Below are 9,091 nucleotides of genomic sequence, written 5' to 3'. Positions count from 1 at the left end.
TCTATATCTGTTGTTATTATGTCAAAAAAAAAGGGGATGAATCATGAGACAAATTCTGTCAGATTCTGGATTGAAAAATCCCTCATGTATAGCTGTTAGTGTTTTGATGATATCTTTTTGTACAAAATGAGTTTTGAATTGATTTCTTTTGGGTTGAAAACTTAATACATAGCTCTAAAAATTTCATGAAGGTCATTAAGTCCAGTTTTACCGTTTTCAATTTCACAATGTGGCCAAAACTTGAGGTACTCTGTTTTGGTAACATAATTCGGGTGGCAACATTCTAGGCTTATTGTCAATAATAAATTTTGTTTTATGTCAATATTTTGGATTGTTGATATTACTTGATGATTATATGGCTGATTTGAAAGTGGAAAAAGTGAGCGGTATTGGGGAGATGCTGTCCAAATGTTTTTAGAAATAACCTACTAACGGTAGAGTACGTTTTATTCATGTCCATAGCTTAACCATAGTGCTTAACGTTTTAATATAGGTTGAGAAAATATTGGGTAACATATTCTTATAAACGCTAAAGGTATGTAAAGCTAACCATTTTTTCTTTTGGCATGATCTTATTAAACAAATCGACGACGAATGTATAGAATTCCAAAGAAGCTCTTATTCTTAGATATACTAGGATGACGAATGTTCTCAATTTTCAGAATTTATATCGATATGTCTTGATTCATATGTATGATTTCAGCCATCCAAGTTGGTATAAGTCATATTAGTATAGATCATACTTTTGTATAATTCATATTTGGAATAATTTATAAGGTCAATCGAAGGTTACTTGAAATGAATATTTTGTTAATTTTCAAATGATGGTTCATTTGAATTATTCTATTGAGTCTCAAATGATGATTTAAATGCATATGGTTACTCACTACTCTACTCGTGCATGCCTTAATGTATCTTTCACCGAGTCCCGGGCCAGGTATGTATTCGTGCACAGTTTCACTGCATTATTCACCGAGTCCCTCACTAGAGGGTCGGGTACGATATATATATATATATATATATATATATATATATGATGATATGATATGATGACATGGTGATATGATGATGGTGCCGAGACCCATGATGGGATGAATATGATATATATGTATATGACAGATTCACCGAGTCCATAATGGGCCGGATATGATATATGATATGATCATGCATGATTTTATTTCATAAGGCACATGTACAGTGATTTCTTGATTATCGGTATTATACTTGTCTCCTGATTGCCTATTTCAAATGTGAACTCTTTTATGATATTTTATGTTTTATATACTCAGTACATATGTCGTACTGACCCCCTCTCTTCGGGGGGAGTGCGTTTCATGCCCGCCGACTTAGGATTTCCACTCAGCTATTTTGGAAGTGCTCCATTGTCCCGGAGCCTAGAATTTCGATATAGATATTTTGATGTATATATTTATTTATTCATGGATATGGCGGGGTCCTGTCCCGTCATATGTTACTGTTGATATTCTTAGAGGTCTGTAGACATATATGTGGGTGGTATATAGATGTTATCCAGATGTACTAGTATGATATATATTTTGGAACATTTCTATTCATAGTGATAGCCTAGTCGGCTTGTGTATATACATATATATTTTGGAATGTGATGTGTAGTGGCAGCCTTGTCAGTTTACGTACCACCTTACCTTTGATGTTATAACTCCTCAGGAGACAGGTCGCATAAATATATAAATATGGGTCAGTTTTGATATGACATCCTATTTCCTTAAGTCCCATATCATGTTTAGTTGTGAATTGGTTATAGACAACAGATATGTGTACGGGTGTCCAGTCCGGGCACCAGTCACAGCCTACGGGGTTGGGTCGTGACAAAAGTTGTATCAGAGCAGTTCCTTCTCGGAGTGTCTACAGATCGTGTCTAGTAGAGTCTTGTTTATCGGTGTGTTGTGCACCACATCTATAAACAGGAGGCTACAGGACATTTAGGATGTTGCCTTTCTTTCATATCTAAGATCTTGCGATAGAGCCCAGCCATAGGACATAAAATTCTTTTTTTCTATCTTTTGATTTCAGTTGAAGAATGACATCGATAGAAGAAAGCGATTGATGATATTGAAAGCTACACAATATACGGGTAAGTGATGATGCGAAAGAGGTATGGTGGATAAGGTAAGCATATTGAAATATGATTGAAATGTAAAGTTGAAAATTGAAAGAAAAAGTAGACAAAAAAGTGTAACAGGTGCAGTTCGAGTCGGACATACGAGGTAAGTCCATCATTTTCATACTGTTATTGATATTGGGCTGTGATATGATATAAATATATATATATTGGCGCTGTGAGGCATTGTTGGTATTTTTTACGTGCAGATTTTGGGATAGTAAGAAATACAGAGGAAACTCTGCCCAAATATTTTTTCCTGAAATAAAAAATAAAAAAAATAAAGAGAAAGTGAGACATAAGTTCATAATATATTTTGAAGGTTGATACCCCCGAGGTAAATTTATTGTGTTGGAGTAAAGAGTTAAGAAATACCCCCATGTCATCCTTAAGGGACACCATTCTTATTTGGGAAATTTTATTTTGGAAAAAAGCCTATTTAGAATTGATTTGAATGGACCAAGATAACTTCCAATCGCATGTTTGCCTTAAAATAAGCTTATGTTGATGGGAAAAAACGTCCCATAATTAAGTTTTACTTCTATTGAAACGTACAAGGCACTCAATAATTAGTTTGTGAATTAAATAATTCATTCAAAATTCAAGAATAAGCCTAGAGATAAACCAGGTGCATCAAGCACTAAGAGGTACGGTGGTGCTCGTTGAATTCTAGCTTCCTTTTGGTGGTGGTTGGAGAATGCCTTATGATAACATTTTATTAGTCCTTAACCAATTAATTGGAGATGGAACTTGTGAATGGAAAATATAAACTTGTGGAATATTCAGGATCATGTATTTCATGTGTTGTTGATGAAATGCTAGGATGATTCGAAAGGGGTTATGATACTAAGGGATAATTTACAAAAAGGTTAAGTACGCTTACTCCACCGAGTATAATTGACCCTTAGTAAGAATCGTGAATAAGGTTAAAAAGTGTTACACTATGGGATTGAGTAAGAACAGAATATAATGTGAGTATGATGAGAATCGTTATGAAAATAAGTAAAGTCTAGCGGGAAAGTGACTAAAGGATATGATTTTGAGTAAGATTAAAAATTAGTATTGGGTACACGACAAGGGTGAAAGCGTATAAGGCATAAAGGAGTATTGTGTATATGTGACTTCACCTCGGAAAATAGTGAGATTCTTAGATGATAGGGAATGTAGATTTGCAAAAATAACGGATGTATTGTGAGTTTACTAGAGGAACATGTGATATCTATTGGGATAAAGATAGTGTTATAAGAAAGCTTGGAACACTGATCACTAGAATATAAGTGCTACCGAATGAAGAATTTGAAATGATTATAAACACTAGCTAATTACTGATTAGAATGAATGGAATGTGGCTTTGAATGAATTGCTACATTAATTATATCATTTGAGTACCATTTATCAGACGAGATTTTGTACTATATATCGGGAATTCTCATCACCTTGTGATTGTGTTAAGTTTTCGTACATGGGTAATCTAAGTTATTACAGAGATAATGTATTGGAAAAGAATCGCATGAATTTGAAAATTTGAAATGGGGACATAGAGTAGAATATAAATAGATAATGATATGGGTACACCTTAAAGGGGGGAAGTGGATGAGAGAAATATAAGTGTAAGATGAAATTAACTGACACTGCAACACGTTAAGGTGAACACCTAAACTTCATGTGAGATCCCATGCTGGAACAAGTTAGAAAAATTTAAAAGTCAGCAATAAATGGATAAAAAAAACCAAGATGATATTTGAGACGGTGTAGAGAATTATTAGTAAAGATCTTGGATAGTGTGACATCAAAAGATGGATGCTTATAAAAAGGATGAATACGACAGGAGAATAGTAACAATTAGCTTGAAGATATTATAAAGGATAGCAAGGTTATATTGGATTAGAGGTTGAGATGTTGGCAACGTAATTATCGGCTAATAAGATTGGGATATACAAGTAGCAAAAGGAGAGAAATCTCTCATATGGTAGAATATGAGAAAACTTAATAGTAAGTAAAGGAAGGGATGCAGGTATGACAAAATTGACAGAAAATGAGTGTTAGTACAATAAGAAATTTAGAGCAGAATAAGCCAAGAGAAGGAACGACTATGATTAGAATTGAATACACTTTGTACAAATTCTACAAGATTGGTTATGTAGCCTATGAATATTGGTATGCTAAGGGTGAGATCAAGTGATTACTTGATAAGCAGAATAAGAATTTAGTAACCACATTGTGATTGCAATATTCCGGATATATCAAAGAAAAGTATAAGATGGTTTGAGGCAAAACTATAGAGATATAATTAGTATTGGGGGAAAAGGCCATAGGTGAGTCCTGATATCAACTGAAAGAGGTAGGAGAAAATATAGGGTCTGCATAAAGACTAACATGGCGACGTTAAGGTATTTTCTGGGTTGATTTAAGCACCTACACATATTCGTATAAATATTACAATAGTATGTGTGGTAAGAGAACTAAGAGCAAATTAGAGTAAAGGGGCAATAGAAAAGTTTGAGTCAAAAATAGAGAAATGACTCAAGATATTATGCCTAAAATATTGCCAGTTAGGGTAAAGGAAATTACGAAATGACTTAATCGAGATAATCAGAATAGACTGGTTACTGGTTACTGGATGAAGGTAAGGTCATAAGATGAAGAAACCTTAACACTAATTGATAACCAACCCAAAAGATCGAGATCAAGAGGTAAAAGCAAATGATAGTTAAAGACCTTCAAGTGAAAGTCAGAAAGTTACACATGATGCCGAAGATTCCAGAATATGGATTGTCATAGTAGGGTAAAGAAAGAATATTGGAGTACCAAAATGTTACCCTGGTGAAATTTCGATTTACTCGTAGAACTTGGAGTGCGTTATAATGAACTAAAGTGAGTCGACAAATGGAGGAGGTCTATGAACGGCATAATTAACTAAGAGAACACTTGAGAAAATATTGGCAAGCAATTAATATGAATTGTTTTACAAGCTTACCTAACACTCCACGGAAGTATGATTTCATATGGGTGATTGTAGATAGGCTGACAAAATCAACCCATTTTCTTTCAGTTAGAACTACATATTCAATGGAGGACTATGCGAGGTTATATATCAAAGAGATAGTAAGACTTCCTGGGATTCCCACATCTATTATCTCAGACAGAAGGGCTCAATTTACAGCTTGCTTCTCGAGATCATTTCAGAAGGGATTGGGAACACAAATAAATCTTAGTACAACATTTCACCCTCAGATTGATGGGCAGGCTGAACGTACTATTCAGACGCTAGAAGATATGTTACGGGCCTGTATTGTTGACTTTGGAGGTAGTTGGGATGATTATTTGCCACTTATTTAGTTTGCCTATACTAATAGCTACTATTCTAATATCCAGGTGGCACCGTATGCGGATTTATATGGCAGGAAGTGCAGGTTACCTATTGGCTAGTTTAATGTTGGTGAGGCTAAGTTAATCAGCCCTGAGTTGACAGAAATCATATGCAGATAATTGACGTCGACCCTTAGAGTTTCAGGTTAGTGATTGGGTGTTTTTGAATGTGTCATCCATAAAGGGGTAATGAGATTTGGTAAGAAAGGGAAGCTTAGCCCGCGATACATTGACCCTTACCAGGTTATTCATAGAATAAGCAAGGTTGCCTATGAGTTGGACCTACCATCTGATTTGGAAACAGTGCACCCTGTCTTTCACGTGTTGATGCTTTGCAAATATATTGGTGATTCATCTAAAGTATTCCCAGTGGATGACATCCAGGTGACGGAGGAGTTGTCTTACGAGGAAAACCCTATAGCTATACTTGATCGTCAAGTCATAAGGTTACGTACTAAGGATGTGACTTCCGTCAAAGTATTGTGGTGAAATAAAAATAGAGAAGAGATGACCTGAAAAGCCGAGGAAGAGATGAAGAATAAGCATCCTCACTTGTTCTCTACGCCTACAGGTAATCTAAACCTCTAGATCAATTATATTGATTTATATATGAAACTATATGTTGTTGCAAAAAAATAAATATAATCCCCCAAATTCCTTATAAGACTTTATAAGGCGGGTTTAACATTCGAGGACGAATGTTTTAAAGGGGAAAGAATGTTATATTCCGTATTTTTGCATCTTGGACTATTCGTGAGCTAACGGAAACAAATTCAAGGACTTTTAATTTTGAATTTTAAAATAGAATGATTTGTTATAAATGCCAAGTTATATGAATAATTTATGTGAAGTTAAACACAACTCAAGAAGGACCCTTGAGCCAATTCAAAGTGGAAGCCATCAAAAAGATTTTTTTTAAGTCACATTTTTGGGTAATTTGACTTCGGGAGGCCATAACCTCTTTAGAATTTGGAAATTTGGGAAACCTCTCAAAACAAAAGTTGTAGATAATTGACATATCTTTCTAAACATAGGTTGTGGGCCAAAATGTGTTATCAGAATAATAAGATACAAACATTTTAAGTCTGACGGGTCAAACTAAATAGTGAATTCGGCCCAACCCAATTCTAACTCGGGTGAGGCCCAATAACCACATCCTTAAGGGATTTGTTTAAGCTTCTATATTCATCCTCAAATAATAAAACATCCAGAAATTTCCAAAGAGAGAGAGAGGAAGTTCTTGAGAGAAAATACCAAATCCGACCAAAATTCGAGTTCCGAAATCCGAAGCTCATGAAGAGAAAATTATTGTACGTCGCGTTGGCTTCAATTTGAGCTAGATATCAGCTAATAAGGAGAAGATTTAATGTATTTACTGCACACTTGAGGTAATATTAAAGTCCCTTTTTCATTGTTAACAAGTTTAGTTAGAGTTTTAACGGATTAGAACGGAGAAAATGACGTTATAAATTAGTTTGGTGATTTGTTGAGATTTATGGGTTAAAGGGTTATTTTAGGTAGCTTAAATGGATGAAATTAGCTTAGTGATGATGTATAATAATGGTTGATATTGCTTTGATGTTGTTGATGAGTTGTTGTTCTTGAATTTGGAGGAAAAAGGTGTATGAAGATTGTGAGGGTTCAAATTCGTTTTTGGGATTGTGTAGCTGGTAGTAATTCTAGAATATCTCATTGTGTAGACCTTTAATTTTAGATATTAAACATATTTTGGAAATTTAATACACGTACCTACAACTCTTATGTTTATGTTGTAGTCTATATCTGCTGTTATTATGTCGAAACAAAAGGGGATGAATCATGAAACAAATTCTGTCAAGATTCTGGATTGAAAAATCCCTCATGTATAGTTGTTAGTGTTTTGATGATATCGTTTTGTACAAAATGAGTTTTGAATTGATTTCTTTTGGGTTGAAAACTTAATACATAGCTCTAAAAATTTCATGAAGGTCATTAAGTCCAGTTTTACCGTTTTCAATTTCACAATGTGGCCAAAACTTGAGGTACTCTGTTTTGGTAACATAATTCGGGTGGCAACATTCTAGGCTTATTGTCAATAATAAATTTTGTTTTATGTCAATATTTTGGATTGTTGATATTACTTGATGATTATATGGCTGATTTGAAAGTGGAAAAAGTGAGCGGTATTGGGGAGATGCTGTCCAAATGTTTTTAGAAATAACCTACTAACGGTAGAGTACGTTTTATTCATGTCCATAGCTTAACCATAGTGCTTAACGTTTTAATATAGGTTGAGAAAATATTGGGTAACATATTCTTATAAACGCTAAAGGTATGTAAAGCTAACCATTTTTTCTTTTGGCATGATCTTATTAAACAAATCGACGACGAATGTATAGAATTCCAAAGAAGCTCTTATTCTTAGATATACTAGGATGACGAATGTTCTCAATTTTCAGAATTTATATCGATATGTCTTGATTCATATGTATGATTTCAGCCATCCAAGTTGGTATAAGTCATATTAGTATAGATCATACTTTTGTATAATTCATATTTGGAATAATTTATAAGGTCAATCGAAGGTTACTTGAAATGAATATTTTGTTAATTTTCAAATGATGGTTCATTTGAATTATTCTATTGAGTCTCAAATGATGATTTAAATGCATATGGTTACTCACTACTCTACTCGTGCATGCCTTAATGTATCTTTCACCGAGTCCCGGGCCAGGTATGTATTCGTGCACAGTTTCACTGCATTATTCACCGAGTCCCTCACTAGAGGGTCGGGTACGATATATATATATATATATATATATATATATATATATATATATATATATATATATATATATGATGATATGATATGATGATGGTGCCGAGACCCATGATGGGATGAATATGATACATATGTATATGACAGATTCACCGAGTCCATAATGGGCCGGATATGATATATGATATGATCATGCATGATTTTATTTCATAAGGCACATGTACAGTGATTTCTTGATTATCGGTATTATACTTGTCTCCTGATTGCCTATTTCAAATGTGAACTCTTTTATGATATTTTATGTTTTATATACTCAGTACATATGTCGTACTGACCCCCTCTCTTCGGGGGGAGTGCGTTTCATGCCCGCCAGCTTAGGATTTCCACTCAGCTATTTTGGAAGTGCTCCATTGTCCCGGAGCCTAGAATTTCGATATAGATATTTTGATGTATATATTTATTTATCCATGGGTATGGCGGGGTCCTGTCCCGTCATATGTTACTGTTGATATTCTTAGAGGTCTGTAGACATATATGTGGGTGGTATATAGATGTTATCCAGCTGTACTAGTATGATATATATTTTGGAACATTTCTATTCATAGTGATAGCCTAGTCGGCTTGTGTATATACATATATATTTTGGAATGTGATGTGTAGTGGCAGCCTTGTCAGTTTACGTACCACCTTACCTTTGATGTTATAACTCCTCAGGAGACAGGTCGCATAAATATATAAATATGGGTCAGTTTTGATATGACATTCTATTTCCTTAAGTCCCATATCATGTTTAGTTGTGAATTGGTTATAGACAACAGATATAT

Source organism: Solanum dulcamara, chromosome 1 (genome assembly GCF_947179165.1).
Source record: "Solanum dulcamara chromosome 1, daSolDulc1.2, whole genome shotgun sequence".
NCBI classification, from domain to species: domain Eukaryota; kingdom Viridiplantae; phylum Streptophyta; class Magnoliopsida; order Solanales; family Solanaceae; genus Solanum; species Solanum dulcamara.
Note: the sequence above shows the minus strand (reverse complement) of the source record.